The 14,284-nt window shown below is 39.3% G+C and overlaps 1 protein-coding gene across 3 annotated transcripts in view; it reads left to right on the top strand.

Annotated features, from left to right (window-relative positions):
- The window catches only part of esr2a (estrogen receptor 2a), a 56,981-nt gene that overhangs the window by 14,399 nt on the left and 28,298 nt on the right, over positions 1–14,284 (top strand). Inside the window, exon 1 of one of the 3 annotated variants that reach the window (XM_042321769.1) lies at positions 875–1,910. The exons of 1 other annotated variant lie outside the window; for it this stretch is intronic. The gene's annotated coding sequence lies outside the window, so the exon portion shown is untranslated. Of the gene's footprint in view, positions 1–874; positions 1,911–2,195; positions 2,689–14,284 lie in introns of those variants that run through there. One more of the 3 variants, XM_024420556.2, reaches the window with a different exon arrangement.

Raw genomic sequence — 14,284 nt, 5'->3', positions numbered from 1 at the left:
AACCACTGTTCTAGGGGACATTAAGACCTTGACCCCTGTTGGTATAAGTCCTTAAATAGCTATATCTACTAAACTAACATATGGAATTATTTTAAGATGATCATAAAACGTGTAATTTAGCCATTTGATTAAAATTTTTAGGACCCCTGTAGGTATAAAAAAAAATAAACAAATGATTTGCTGAAACATTGAATTTGGAGCTTGTTTTAATAAATACGTCAAGATAGCTAGCTAACAGGAAGTTAGCTAGCTGATTATATTTAATTCACTTATCTGTAGAGTAAAGTTATCTAGCTAGCTAGCAGCTTATACACAGTGGTCTACTGTAGGTAGATAGCTAGCTAGATAATACAATGTTTTTATTTATTTCTCTCCCGGTCACGGCTGGCTGCGACACAAACCAGGATCGAATCTGGATCTGTAGTGATGCCTCCAGCACTGCAATGCAGTGTCTTAGACCGTAGCGACCACTCGGGAGGCTATACAATGTTTTTGTGTGTTTGTTTTTTTACTTATGTTCTTAGATGGATGAATAGGTTTTCCCAATGCCTTTCCCACTGTTTTTTGGGATCCACAGAGAAATGAAATAATCTACTCTAAGAATGTATTTTGCCCAATTGTGAATAAAATAGTCCACGGGTAAGGGATAAAATGAAGAACTCTTGGCTAGAGCAGGGGTGATAACTGACCAATGCAGCGGTGAGGGATGAGGAGTAGGGATGACGCTTGACTAGTGCTAATACATGTCTTGGGGAGGGGTGGTGGTTGAGGAGGAGGGGTGACGATTGAGGGACGATGGAGGAAGCAGGAGCAGGCGTGGATCTTAGAAATAACGGTGGTGAAAGCGAGGAAGATTGGACTACGGTCCAAAGAAATGGAGCAAAGTAGTATTGGGAAACATAACACCTAGTTCTGTGAATGTCCCCTCTTATCTTGTAGGAGTTCAGTTTTTTGAGGAGGAGTGGTTTGAGTTGCCAAATCTGAAGAATCCATTTGAAATATCCAGACTGTTGGAAAGAGTGATGGGTAAAGTAAATGCAGTGAGGATTACGAGAAATTTACTTTTTACAATTTTGTGTACTTCTGAGGAACAGAAAGAGCGGGTGTTGCTTCGCACCTGATTCGAGAAGGTTGCCATGTCGTGCGTGGCTCTCTGGAGCAGGGCACCCCTCAATGGGGTGATATCTGGCATTTTGTGGGAAGTCAATGTGATGAAAATGAAAAATATCCCTGGAGTGAATGATGCACGTCTAATGAATAGTGTAGTTATTGAAGAGAAAGTGAAGAGTATCTGTTCTTTTGTTTTTTGAGTCCATCTCTACCCAGATGAAGTTGGGGTATATGAATTACTGTGTAAGACAATTTGTCCCAAGATTGTAGCAGTGTGATCGCTGAAGTGCCTTTGGACACATGGAAAGTGTCTGTAGAAGAAAGAAGCCAAGGTGTGAAAGTTGTGGAGAAGATTACGTTGACTGTGGTTTGAATTTTGATTGTGTGAAATGTTGCAATTGTGGTGGGAACCATGTTGCTTCATCTTTAATATGCCCTATGAGTGGTGAAGGAAAATGAGTTTGCTAAAGTCTGGACCAAATAGAACTTCTCATATGCAGCAGCTGTCAAGAGGGTTGAGGGAGCGAATGGTCCTGAGAGCCTATGGTGGAGAATAGGCATTCACGTCATGAGGCACATGTTGCCTCTCTTCAGACGGACCCAGATATTCTACAGGTTAAGAAGGTGGACTTTTACTCTTTAGCTATGTTGATCTACCAAAGTGGAAAAAGTCTGGAAAGATGGACATCGTTGTGGATGCGGCGGAGCTACATGAAAGGCTGTCACGAGCCACACTACCATCTCAGGCCCCAGAGCCTGAGTGGGGAGATATGGAACTTTGAAGGACAGAAGAAGTGGGAGTATGTTTTGCTTTGTTTAGTGTTTTTTGTTGTTGACTATTTTAGTTGTGAGGAGTAAGTTAGTTATCCCAATCAAGTATGGTTTTCTTTTCACTTTGAATCCAGTAGTGGGATGTAGTCCACCATAAAACCCTACTGCAGAAGAACAAAAGGAGGGGTTACACGTTTTATTTTATTTAATGTTTATTTAACTAGGCAAGACAGTTAAGTACAAATTTGTATTTACAATGACAGCCTACCAAAAGGCAAAAAGCCTCCTGCAGGGACAGGGGCTGGGATAAAAAATAAATGAAATAAAAATTAGGACAAAACACATCACAACAAGTGAGACAACACTACATAAAGAGAGACCTACTGTAAGACAACATAGAATGGCGGCAATACATGACAACACAGCATGGTAGTAACACAACATGGTAGCAACACAACATGGCATAACCAACAGCACAAATGGCAAGAAGATAGAGACAACAATACATCACACTTGACTAGTGCAGGGTTGATATTTGGCTAGGGGTGGGGTGCGCGTTGAGGAGGAGGAATGACGGAGTTCCTAATATGTATTCCGTACAAGCTATATCAGTTATATCTGAGTATTTTCGGACACACTGTTCAATCTCCTCTGCTTTCATGTCGTGCGCGCTTGACGAAAAGGTCGACACAGTTGGTTGCTGAACGAAGGACAGAAACTGCATGTCAATGTTCCTGATGAATTTGGTTTTTCTAACTGACCATTGGAACTTTTCTGACAGTCTGTGCGGTAAAATCTGCACGAGAGGTAGGTGACAACACGAAAATTTGGTTGGTTTAACTTGTAAAATGCTACACTGCTATTTGAGGTCTAACATTATCTACTGAATCCTTAATAACGGGTTCAAATTATAGATGGACTTGTTACTTTTGAGGGTCATATTTATTATATTTCAATATACCACAATGCTATCTTATTGTTGTGTACATAATTCATTTATTAATGCAATGGGTATTCATTTTTCTGTCCATCTTCTGAAATTGTATGTGCATATGTGTTATTCTATTTTGTCAATTTAGAGCCACCGGCAAACGTGTGGTTAACTAGCATTTTCCACAGCACTTTTCACTCAAGTGGGGCAGCACCCCACCACTTTTTGATTTGGTTTAATAAAAAATATTGTTGCAAAAGCGTTAAGAGCTACAAAGTAATATTTTCTACAATAATTTACACAATTTGTCACCTTGTACACAATTAATCTATGCTTCACATCGGAGTGTTGCAGGTTCTGTGCGTGTCGCGCAATCAGATTCGCGGAAATCAGAGGTTGCGCGGCTAGGCACTACGCACTAAAGAATGCAAAACTCACTCTTCACTTTCCAACAGTATTTATTTAGCAAACATGATAACACATCACTTCCTACAGACACAAGCAAAAACAATTAACAGAAATGTTGCAGCAGCTACATCAAAACGTTACCAATCTGACATGGTGTATGCCATAAAAAAAAAACTGAAACATGTCAGGTCTCAGCAACTGGTTTACTGATAACAATCGCAGCTGAATAGAGCCTACTCTGCCAAGGTAAACGAACCAGTAACATTATGCGTTTATAGCCTATTTATTTTTGTCTGGAGAAAATGTAATGTGCTCAAATTTGGTTTATATTCGAACTTCGGCTGGCTTAAGCCACCTAGACATTTTCAATCCAAAATTATTAACTGGAAAATCAATCAACATAATAGTAATGACATGGATAAACTGTGTGAGTAACTTTTTAATTACAGATGCATCTGCGGACTAAATTCCACTTCATGATGAAGGAAGTTTATGATGAACTTCAACAACAGCATTGGAGTCGAGACCAGGTTTTGTGGAATCTAGCTCTGACTACATTGATTTGCCCAAGGTCGATATATATATATATTGAAGTATTATGAAATGCCCATCTTTTACCTATGTTTGTCCTTTGTATTTGCGTGCCTTTCTTTATTTGCTGAAATTCTTACTTTTTCTATTAAACGTTAATAAAAGACAACTGTTGACTGTTTTCTCATTGCTGTTGCTCAAAAATGGCAACTCAAAAGTATGGATTTCAGCAAAAAAAGGCACGCAACTACAGAGGACAAACATAGGTACACGGTGGGTGTTTCAAAATGTACATTTTTTTGAAGTATTGACCCATTATTTCAACTATTGACCGAATCAATGTAGTCAAAGCTAGATTCAACAAAGCCTTGTCTCGGATCCACGGCATTGGTGAAGTTCATCAGAAACTTCGTTCACCATGGAGAGGAGTTTAATCTTCTACAGATGCAACCTTAAATAAAGCAAGCTCAGCCATGTTAGTTATATTGTCCAATTGGAGTTGTTGTCTCTGTCTGTTAGTCTAGTTTTAAACTAGAATTAATATGAACAAGTACAATGTTACTGCAGTTTGACAGGGTTTTCATCATTCCACTCTTTAAAAAAAACATGTTCCAGTTGGAACCAAATAAGGTTCTTCAGAGCAATACCATAGGACAGGATCATCAACCAAATTTCAGCCGCGGGACAAATACGTTTTTTTTCTTGAGCGGATGGTCAGAGGGCCGGAACATAATAAAACATTATTTGTAGATTACAAATTGACTGCAAAAAGAAAACCCAAATAGATAATATTTGACTATAACATAATTTCCAACCTTGCTTACATTTTGTATACGCTCACATACACTGAGTATACCCCCACCCCTTCAGAACAGCTTGTAGGGGCATGGACTCTACAAGGTGTTGAAAGCGTTCCACAGGGATGCTGGCCCATGTTGACTGACTCCAATGTGTGAAAAAGCCAGCAGTGTTGCAGGTCTTGACACAAACCGGTATGCCTAGCATCTACTACCATACCCTGTTCAAAAGGCACTTAAATATTTTGTCTTGCCCTATCACCCTCTGAATGGCACACATACACAATCCATGTCTCAATAGTCTCAAAGCTTAAAAATCCCTCTTTAACCTGTCTCCTCCCCTTAATCTACACTGATTGAAGAGGATTTCACAAGTTACATCAATAAGGAATCATATCTTTCACCTGGTCAGTCTATGTGATGGAAAGAGCAGGTATTCTTATTGTTTTGTATACTCAGTGTATATCTCTCTATTATGCGTGGGGATACTTTGGAACAGATTTCCAAAATAAAAATCACTTCTAGCTGATTTGCTGGTGTTTTTTCAGACCACCAAGTTTTAAAAAAAACATACAGTATATCTATTTTTTTGTGAGGAGCTCATAAAGCTTGGTGGGCCAAATAAAATCACCTGCGGACCAAACTTGGACCGCAGGCCGCCAGTTGGGAAACCCTACTGTAGGTGAACCATGAGGTTTTCTGAGGAACCTTAAATGGGATGGGTCTTTGACGAATCATACAAAAATCAAGAGTTTCAATTAACCACCATAAAAGATTCTACGAAAAACCTTTTATTGTTATTTGCGGGACTCAGATGGTTCTTAAAATTTTGGTAGGTCTCGTTTTCTGGGTGTTATTTTAACACTGTAGGGCAGGGGTGTCAAACTCATTCCATGGAGGGCCTAGTGTCTGCAGTTTTTTTTCCTTTCAATTAAGACCGAGACAATGAGGTGAGGGGAGTTCTTTAATTAGTGACCTTAATTAATCAATTGAGTACAAGGGAGGAACCATACAAAAACCATACGAAAACCAGCAGGCACTTGTCCTTGGTGGAATGAGTTTGACACGTGCTGTTGAACCTTATTTGCACATTTCCTAGAGTGCCTTTCGAGTGAATTTTAGAGCTACCAGTACGACCCATGACTGTGTTTACTAGTGAAAGACGTGGTTGTTGCATTCATGAATTTTCAGTTCTGTGAACTTCACCTAGCAAGATCCTAAGTGAATGTGTATCATTAAAAGTCACATTATGCTGGCTGGCTAAGTGGTGTGTACATAAATATTAGTATCCAGCCAGAGTGGGGATATCCAACATTTTGAATTTTTGTCAATGAAGCCCGTTATCTACTTCCTCAAATTCTGATGAACTTGTGGATACCATTTTTATGTGTCTGTGTGCAGTATGAAGAAAGCAATTGCGCTAACGCTAGTTAGTAACTAACTAACATTAGCGTAATGACTGAAAGTCTATGGTAACTGCTAACGTGCTAGATAGATTTCCAGTCATTGCGCTAATGCTAGTTAGCATTGGCTCGCAAAACTTCCTCTAACTTCCTTCATACTGTATGCAGAGACATAACATTTTTATCCATGAGTTCATCTGACTCTAAGGAAGTAGATAAAGAGGCTTTATTGCCAAAATCCCGTAGTGTACCTTTAATTAATTAATCAATCAATGTACATGCAAAAACAGATATCGATTTGTTTTTTCTATAAATCATCCTGCAAAAGAGTATGCTGGGAAATATGACTGATGGATATGGTTTTGGTTAAACTCTGGTTATTAACACAAGTTTTTTTGTGTTAATTTAACTCCCGAATCAACAATAGAAATGTTACACAAAAAAATGAACACTAGTTACCACTGGCCAATTTGTTATGTGATATAAAAGGGACAATTAAACAGGCTTCCATATATTTCAAGAACCTTTTTAGAATTCTGAAGAACTGCATATGCCACGTCAAGAACCCCTCCACTTAACTCAGTTTCTTTATCAGGCAAGAGTTCTCCAAGGAACCTTAAAGATGTCCTCCAGGGAATTAATTTTATTTTTTACTTTTCCTGTTGAGAAGCAATATACAAGTACACACACGAAAGGCCCCCACAACTGCAAACTTCAAGGAGTAGTGCATTCAAGGAGTTGGTCTGATGGTGACTTTGATGACATCGGCTTCCCCCTTGCTTTAGGAACAATAGAGAACAAAAGAGCCCAACCCCACTTGTGCCATGTCATGAGGATACCTGGACCACCTATTGAGATGTGACTTTTTTTGTTAAGTAAATCAGGTGTTAAATGAGGTGGAAGGAGACTGAAGTCAGATTTTAAGAGCTGAGGAAGAACCATTTAAGAAGCTTAATTTTTTCAGTTTAGGGCCAGAAGTTTTTCCAGGATTTTTTTCAAACCATATGATCTGATTAGAAAGATGCAAGTCCCATTATAGCCCATTTCAAATCCCAATAAAATTGTATTAGTCACATGCTCTGAATACAACAGGTATACAGCCCTAACCAACAATGCAGTTTAAAAAAAATATGGATAAGAATAAGAAATAAAAGTAACAAGTAATTAAAGAGCAGTAAAATAACAATAGCGACACTATATACAGGGGGTACCGGTACAGAGTCAATGTGCAGGGCACCGGTTAGTTTAGATAATAAATACATGTCGGTAGAGTTATTAAAGTGACTATGCATAGGTGATAACAGAGAGTAGCAGCGGTGTAAAAGGGGGGCAATGCAAATAGTCTGGGTAGCCATTTGATTAGGTGTTCAGGAGTCTTATGGCTTGGGGGTAGAAGCTGTTTAGAAGTCTTTTGGAACTAGACTTGGTGCTCTGGTACCGCTTGCCTGTCGTTTGCAGAGAGAACAGTCATTTTACAACTGATTAATCCCTTTGTCATACAGTACAGGCTCTGGAGTTTCATCCAGGCTGAATCACAACCGGCCGTGATTGGGAGTCCCATAGGATGGCGCACAATTGGCCCAGCGTCATCCGGGTTTGACCGGTGTAGGCCGTCATTTTAAATAAGAATTTGTTCTTAACTGACTTGCCTAGGTTACCTGATCAGTCACCCCACCATCTATATATTTTTTCAAAAAGCAATTGGTTCCAAAGAAATGGAAGCCTGAACAAGCCAATGCGTGCGTTTGTGACAAAGGTTTGCATATTTTTATAACATTTTTTATTACATGATTATTGTGTAATATATTGTGTAATATGTATTTCAGTGAAAATATAAGATAAAGATAAATAATAATATGAATAGGCCCAATTATGGGGGATCTCCCTTTTAAACCATTCGCTACAGGAGAGGCTTTCAAGTTTTCTGTGACCGACCGGCTCGATTTGATCTTTTTTACATTGGATAAAATAGAGTCTCAGAGCTAGAAAATTGTATATCATACACTACAGTTGAGGAACAATGGGAAAGTAATTCTGCTTTGAAAGTTAATAAACTTGTAACCCCACTTTTGAGAAAATGGCCCTTGAATGTTTTGGTAAACCTACTAGAGAGCTCTTTGTCTACACCCATTCAGCATCATTCACATCCTCTTAAGACTTAGTTAGTCCCACCCATCTCTTTGAGGAGTCATATGTTTATTTTTTTATTTAACTAGGCAAGTCAGTTAAGAACACATTCTTATTTACAATGACGGCCTACCCTGGCCAAACCCTAACCCGGACGATGCTGGGCCAATTGGACTCCCAATCATGGCTGGATGTGACACTGGAATTGAACCAGGGTCTGTAGTGACGCCTCTAGCACTGAGATGCTGTGCCATAGACCGCTGCGCCACTCAGGAGCCCTGTGAAGCCATGTGCTAAACAGAGTGAGTACGGTAGTGTACTAAACAACCAAAGATTTCGACACTAAAGGCTGGTTTATACTACGTATATCGACATGTCTGTAGACAGTTGTCACAGTGACATCATTCTATTGTCATCCAACATGAAATCAGCAGCCTGGTGGTCCAAAATATCATAAGTGTTGTATTTTATCATCAAACCCATCTGTTTAAAAATACATTTAGTATATGTCAATCTAGCAAACCAGGTAACTAAAGTAAACTTTCTAAACAATGTTTAGTTTAGTTTCTAGTTTGTTAGCTGGCTAGCCAGGTCAAATAATGACCATATCAAAGCTGACAGCGTCTTAACTTTTGTCAAGATCATTATTTACAAGTTAATGGCGAGCTATTTACAGAAAATAGCTTACGTTTGCGAGTGTGACGAAATAAAAGCAGAGCAATTTTAGAACTTGGACACTGTCTCGTTGGCCTAACGTTATATCCTAATTTGACTTAGGTGCGGGTCAAGTTGTTCTTCACACTACAGTCTCTACAGGTAGCTAACCAACTAGGTGCAATGTTAGCTTTCTGACAAAATTTGAAATGTATAATAATTGAAAATGTAGCTAGCTAGACTCTTACCCATATACATGGGCATCCTCTCTGTCACGGATGCCGTGATTTTCCTTAGTTTGAAGATGTAATCCGGAGACATGTTTTATACAACAACCTTCTGTGTTCTGTTTTTGACACTCTCCATCTCCTTGGCTATCATACTCTGCTTCCACTGAGCATTCCACTGATTTCAACTTGGACAACCTCTTCCGTGACAACAACACTGTTGGTCGGCGTTAATTCCCCATCACTGTCATCAGAAGACTCTACAATGTCTGGTTCAATATCTCTTTTGGACCTAAATCGTGAATTTCCTCATTGTCTGATTTGAGTCAGAGAGTCAGCATGATCGTCCTCCAGAAAGTGGAAAGCATTAGTAACACGCTTGAAGTTCTTCGTGATGTCTTTCAAAAAAGCCACGTTAGAAAGGATTACCTACACATACTGACCAGGTCATGTTATAGACAGAAGATGCTACATCCAAACTCATCTCTCAGCAGGTCTAGCTCATCCATTATCTCAGCCAACTAGGCTCGTAATTTAACAATTTTGTTCATATTTACAGATGGCATACGCATTTTTTTATTAAGGCACATAAAAGTTCACATGTTCCAGAACGCATTTTGATAAAAATGTTTAGTTTACGTTCAAAAGCCTCTCCAGTGCAGTAGTGACGTGCGACATACGCATATGCTGACAGGATGTCAGTACAGTTATAAAGGAGTGTGTTGGATCCACAGTGTCATAACCACACAGCCACAAACTTTTCACTCTCAAATAGTCAATCATTTATTTGAGAATAGCCTACTTTCCTTTAGCACAGGTTTAATGGGCAATCATCAATGGACCCAACCAAATTGAGTATGTAGGTAGGGTTTTGAATTTATTCAGGCCAATTCATCTTTTCATTCATGCAGTAGCCTTAAAAGGTTTTTCACAAGAATACTTTCATCTTAATGAAAAATGTCAGTTTGGCTACACTGTCACCACCACATAGTGGATTACTTTGATATGATTTATTCGTCACCACTTACACCAGGGGTTCCCAAGGTTTTTTGGCCCATGACTCCATTTTGATATAAAACAAATTTTTTGCAACTCCAACATGTAAAAAAAAAAATTAATGTAATTAAAAACACATTTTTACCTTTTTAATTGGAGCTATGACAGTCTGTCAAACTGTTTTAGATTGATTTGTAATAATATTTCAATCTGAAGGAAGTACGGTTTGAAGTGAATCAGAAAGGCATTGGGAAGTTCAGGAAAACATCAGGCAATAATTGTGTATGATCTTCTGTGTAGAAAATAACATAATTGATGTTCTTTTTCGACCAGTCTGATTTACTACCTGGTTCTGAGGAAAACAGACGACACATACGGTATGTGCTTCTGAGAGTTGTATCTTTCAGTGATGGGGTCATAAGATTTTGTAGCTTAAACCATTAAAAGGTTAGAGCAACATTTATAGGAAGTAAACAGAAACCACTGTTTATTACAACCGCATTTAGCGGATACTGGAGGTTACTCACGTAACCCTGGTTCTGTGAACCAAGTGCAATTTTTTTCTTCAGAATTTCTCTCGCAACCCCATTTTCAAATCAGGCGAGCCCACATGGGGTCACAACCCCTAGTTTGGGAAATGGTAACTTACACTGTAGTTTGCCTTGCTGTACAATCATATGTACTTATTTGACAGTAAACCATTTTCAGAGAAAGCTCACTCAGATAACCTCAATAGTGGTGTGTCCATTGGTACTCTCTCTAAATTTTGCATCCATGTGTCTTGGACAGAGAATGTGCTCTTTAGTCTAAGATGATTATGCTTAGGCTAGAAAAATTGCAACAATCAAGTGGGTAATTTGAGATAGGAACGGGTTTGAATTGATTTTCCATCAACCCTAAATTAATATATTGTCATGTGTTGCTGCCATGCCATGTTGACGTCTTAGGTCTCTCTTTATGTAGTGTTGTCTATCTTGTAGTGATGTGTGTTTTGTCCTATATTTTATTTTTAATTCCAGCCCCCATCCCCACAGGAGGCCTTTTGGTAGGTCGTCATTGTAAATAAGAATTTGATCTTAACTGACTTGCCTAGTTAAATAAAGGTTAAAAAAATATGTAGGTCAATATTTTCAACAACATTTTTGTTTCTCCCATTTATCTTTTGTCATGTTCTGTTCTTTCCTTCTCATCTTTGACATGTCATTGAGAATCAGCCAAGCCTATTTGGGGATCTTGGAACACAGTCAAAATTCATATTTATTGGCCTTATGCCATGTAGTTTGTAAATTAGACAAATGCCTTTGCTCTAGGAAGCATGTTGGCCTATATGTGGGGGTGTCCTGTTTTTGTAAAAAAAAAAGTACCCCCAAGGTCAAATCTCCAACCATTACTTTTCAGTATTTTTGGGTCAGCGAATGCCTGGTACAGTACAACAAGGATGAGGTTTTGGTTGTAATTGAGAAACGCGCTGTACAAATCTTCAAACGGCAACGCCTGTGCATGACTGGTTTGAGCAGATTTTCTCTAGAAGCTGTGTGCTTTCAGCTAGTGGAGTGTGGATACTTAAACTGGGAGGTGAATATGGTTTGGGATTGGAGTTCGTGGGCTTAGGGATATTCAGGGCAGTCGTCCAAAGTACCTCTTAAGGCATTTTGCTGAGTGAAATTAAGTACTGTACACTTTTCGACTTCCTCTAAGTATCTCAGGGATAAGGGTCCTTGCACCACTCCCCAGTAGTTTTACACACGTAAGCTCAGTGAGGCAGATGAGAGCCTCAGAAGCATGGATTCAATGTAGAAAATGCTCAGGCAAGTAACAGTCTAGCTGGCTATTGGCTCACCTCTTTCATTTCTGGGTACGGTTAGATGAAAGTAATTTGGTGTATGGATGTGCAACAAATGCAAACATATAGTTGATTCTTAAAGGGGAGATCTGAACCCTGATCTCCGGTGTGAAGGCACATGTGCTTTTTGCCAGCTCTGCTATGACATTTGATGTTTTTATGTATCTATCCTATCTGTCCCCGGGGTCAATTTGGCTCGGAGTTGCTGGGTCTGTGCTAGCCTGCTGAGCTAAAGCCTAGGCATTTGCTGGGAAAGCCAACACAAACATTTGGGTTTCGTAGTTGTGCTGTAATGTGTAGGAGCACGAGGCTGGGGTTTCTTGCATCTCTGAATTGGCCAAGTAGTGGCATGATGGTATAAGGTGATGTTGGATTAGTGTGGGTGTTATAACATCAGGCATGTGGGATGAGGTGCCGTTTTTTGGGGTTGAATAGCCAGTGTGCACAAGTCTGTCCATTAGGAATCTTCTGCCTAGCACTTTAGATTGGGCTAATGTGCAGCAAAGCTCTCCAAATAGGGAAAGTAAATGTGTTGGTTGGTCTTCTATAGATGGTGTTGGCCCTGTATCTTATCCATACTCAGTAGGTTTAGTAGGTGGGAGTTGCTCTCTCACGCTTCATTGCCAGCTGTTTTCAGGACTGAGTAGTGGGGAGGCTGCTTTCAAGGCAAGGTCACTGCTTCAAACGAAACACCAAAAGTCCCCCTTCATGTGCTTTCGCCCTGAAATAATAATTAAGGATGCAGAATGCTCTAGTAATTGTGCTTTATGTTTAAAAAATACTTAAAATTGGCAACAAAAAACACCAAGGCCATTAATATCCCAAACTTCAATCAACTTGGATTTATAACATTTAAAAAAAGGAATATTTGTATGACTATGATTTTGCTATATGTTTGTCCTCTATTGCCTGTGTTTTGCAAGGGCCAAGTTCATGTGTATGATTTTGATAATCTAGACCAGAGAAATCTAGATCAAAAGTTACATTTAAAATGCAGAACTGGTGCCGAACTGTGCTTAAAATATATTGTTCACTGCAATCTGAGAAATTCCAAAAAACAAGAATAAGTCTTGGACTACATTAGAGCTGGGCGATATGGACAAAAATCCATACGGCGAAAAATTTCCTAAATTGATGCGATAACGATAAATAGAATGATACTTTAAAAAAAAATGTATCCTTTAAACTACTGCTACTAGTTTGATGGTTGTTGCCATCAATTGTCCCATTAACAAATCACCCATATATCACCCAATCACCCAACGTATTTCATTTCAAACTTCACATTTCTCTAGTATAGTCTACTTATCGTAATGAACGATATCAGAAAAATGCCTGCGACAAGTGATCATATGGTCGGTGTTGAAAATTTCCGATTTATCTTCCCAGCTCTAGACTACATGTGGATTTATTCAAGACCGATGTATTATTCTAGACAGAGTACAGTTCTCAGTGTTGAAATAGCACAGCTAGACAATACACTGGCTCGTCTGTACTCAAGCTGGGATGGACAAGACTAAATGAGAAATCGCTGTTGAACACCCTGAGACAGAGGGCAGCGAGCATACACTGTTTGGCGGGAATTGGTGACTTGCGAGTCCTACTGCGCAGCAACAGTGGTAGCGGCAGCATGAATCGGTGTATAAACGAACCAACACAACCTCATGGCTCCTCCTTGTCGCTAATCTCTTGTTACGTTTGTAGAGGACATGGATTTACCGTGGAAGGCTTCACACTGGGTAGAGTGGGATATATTTCTGACAAACCCCTGGACCTACAGTATAGCGCTACCGCCAACACTAAGATTTACCATTGCATTAGGTTAGTTAAAATAAAGCCCTAGGAGCGCTTGTTGTCAGTAAGTGATTTGTTTTACACCACAGATAATTAAAGTAGCTAGCTAACCAGCTAATAGAGTTATTTAAATTTGTTTACAGTTGTGCTCTACTGCTCCTGTCCTATTTTGCTAGCTGTCATAACTGCCTCACATGGAACCCAAACCAGCTGCGCATGTGCGCCATCGTGCATAAATGTATTTTGTCCCACCACACCAATCGCGATCACGACACGCAGGTTAAAATATCAAAACAAACTCTGAAATAATTACATTAATTTGGGGACAGGTCGAAAAGCATTAAACCTTTATGGCAATTTAGCTAGCTAGCTTGCACTTGCTAGCTGATTTGTTCTATTTAGCTAGCTTGCTGTTGCTAGCTAATTTGTCCTGGGATATAAACATTGAGTTGTTATTTTACCTGAAATGGACAAGGTCCTCTACTCTGACAATTAATCCACACATAAAACGGTCAACCGAATCGTTTCTAGTCATCTCTTCCTCCTAGGCTTTTTCTTTTCTTGACTTTATATTGTGATTGGCAACTTTCATAAATTAGGTGCAACACCTACCTCGTTCGTCTTTCAGTCACCCACGTGGGTATAACCAATGAAGAGATGGCACGTGTGTACCTGCTTCTATAAACCAATGA

This window comes from Oncorhynchus tshawytscha, linkage group LG05 (assembly GCF_018296145.1).
Source record: "Oncorhynchus tshawytscha isolate Ot180627B linkage group LG05, Otsh_v2.0, whole genome shotgun sequence".
Lineage (NCBI taxonomy): Eukaryota > Metazoa > Chordata > Actinopteri > Salmoniformes > Salmonidae > Oncorhynchus > Oncorhynchus tshawytscha.
The sequence above is the reverse complement of the archived record's forward strand: the minus strand, read 5'-3'. Positions and strand labels throughout refer to the sequence as shown.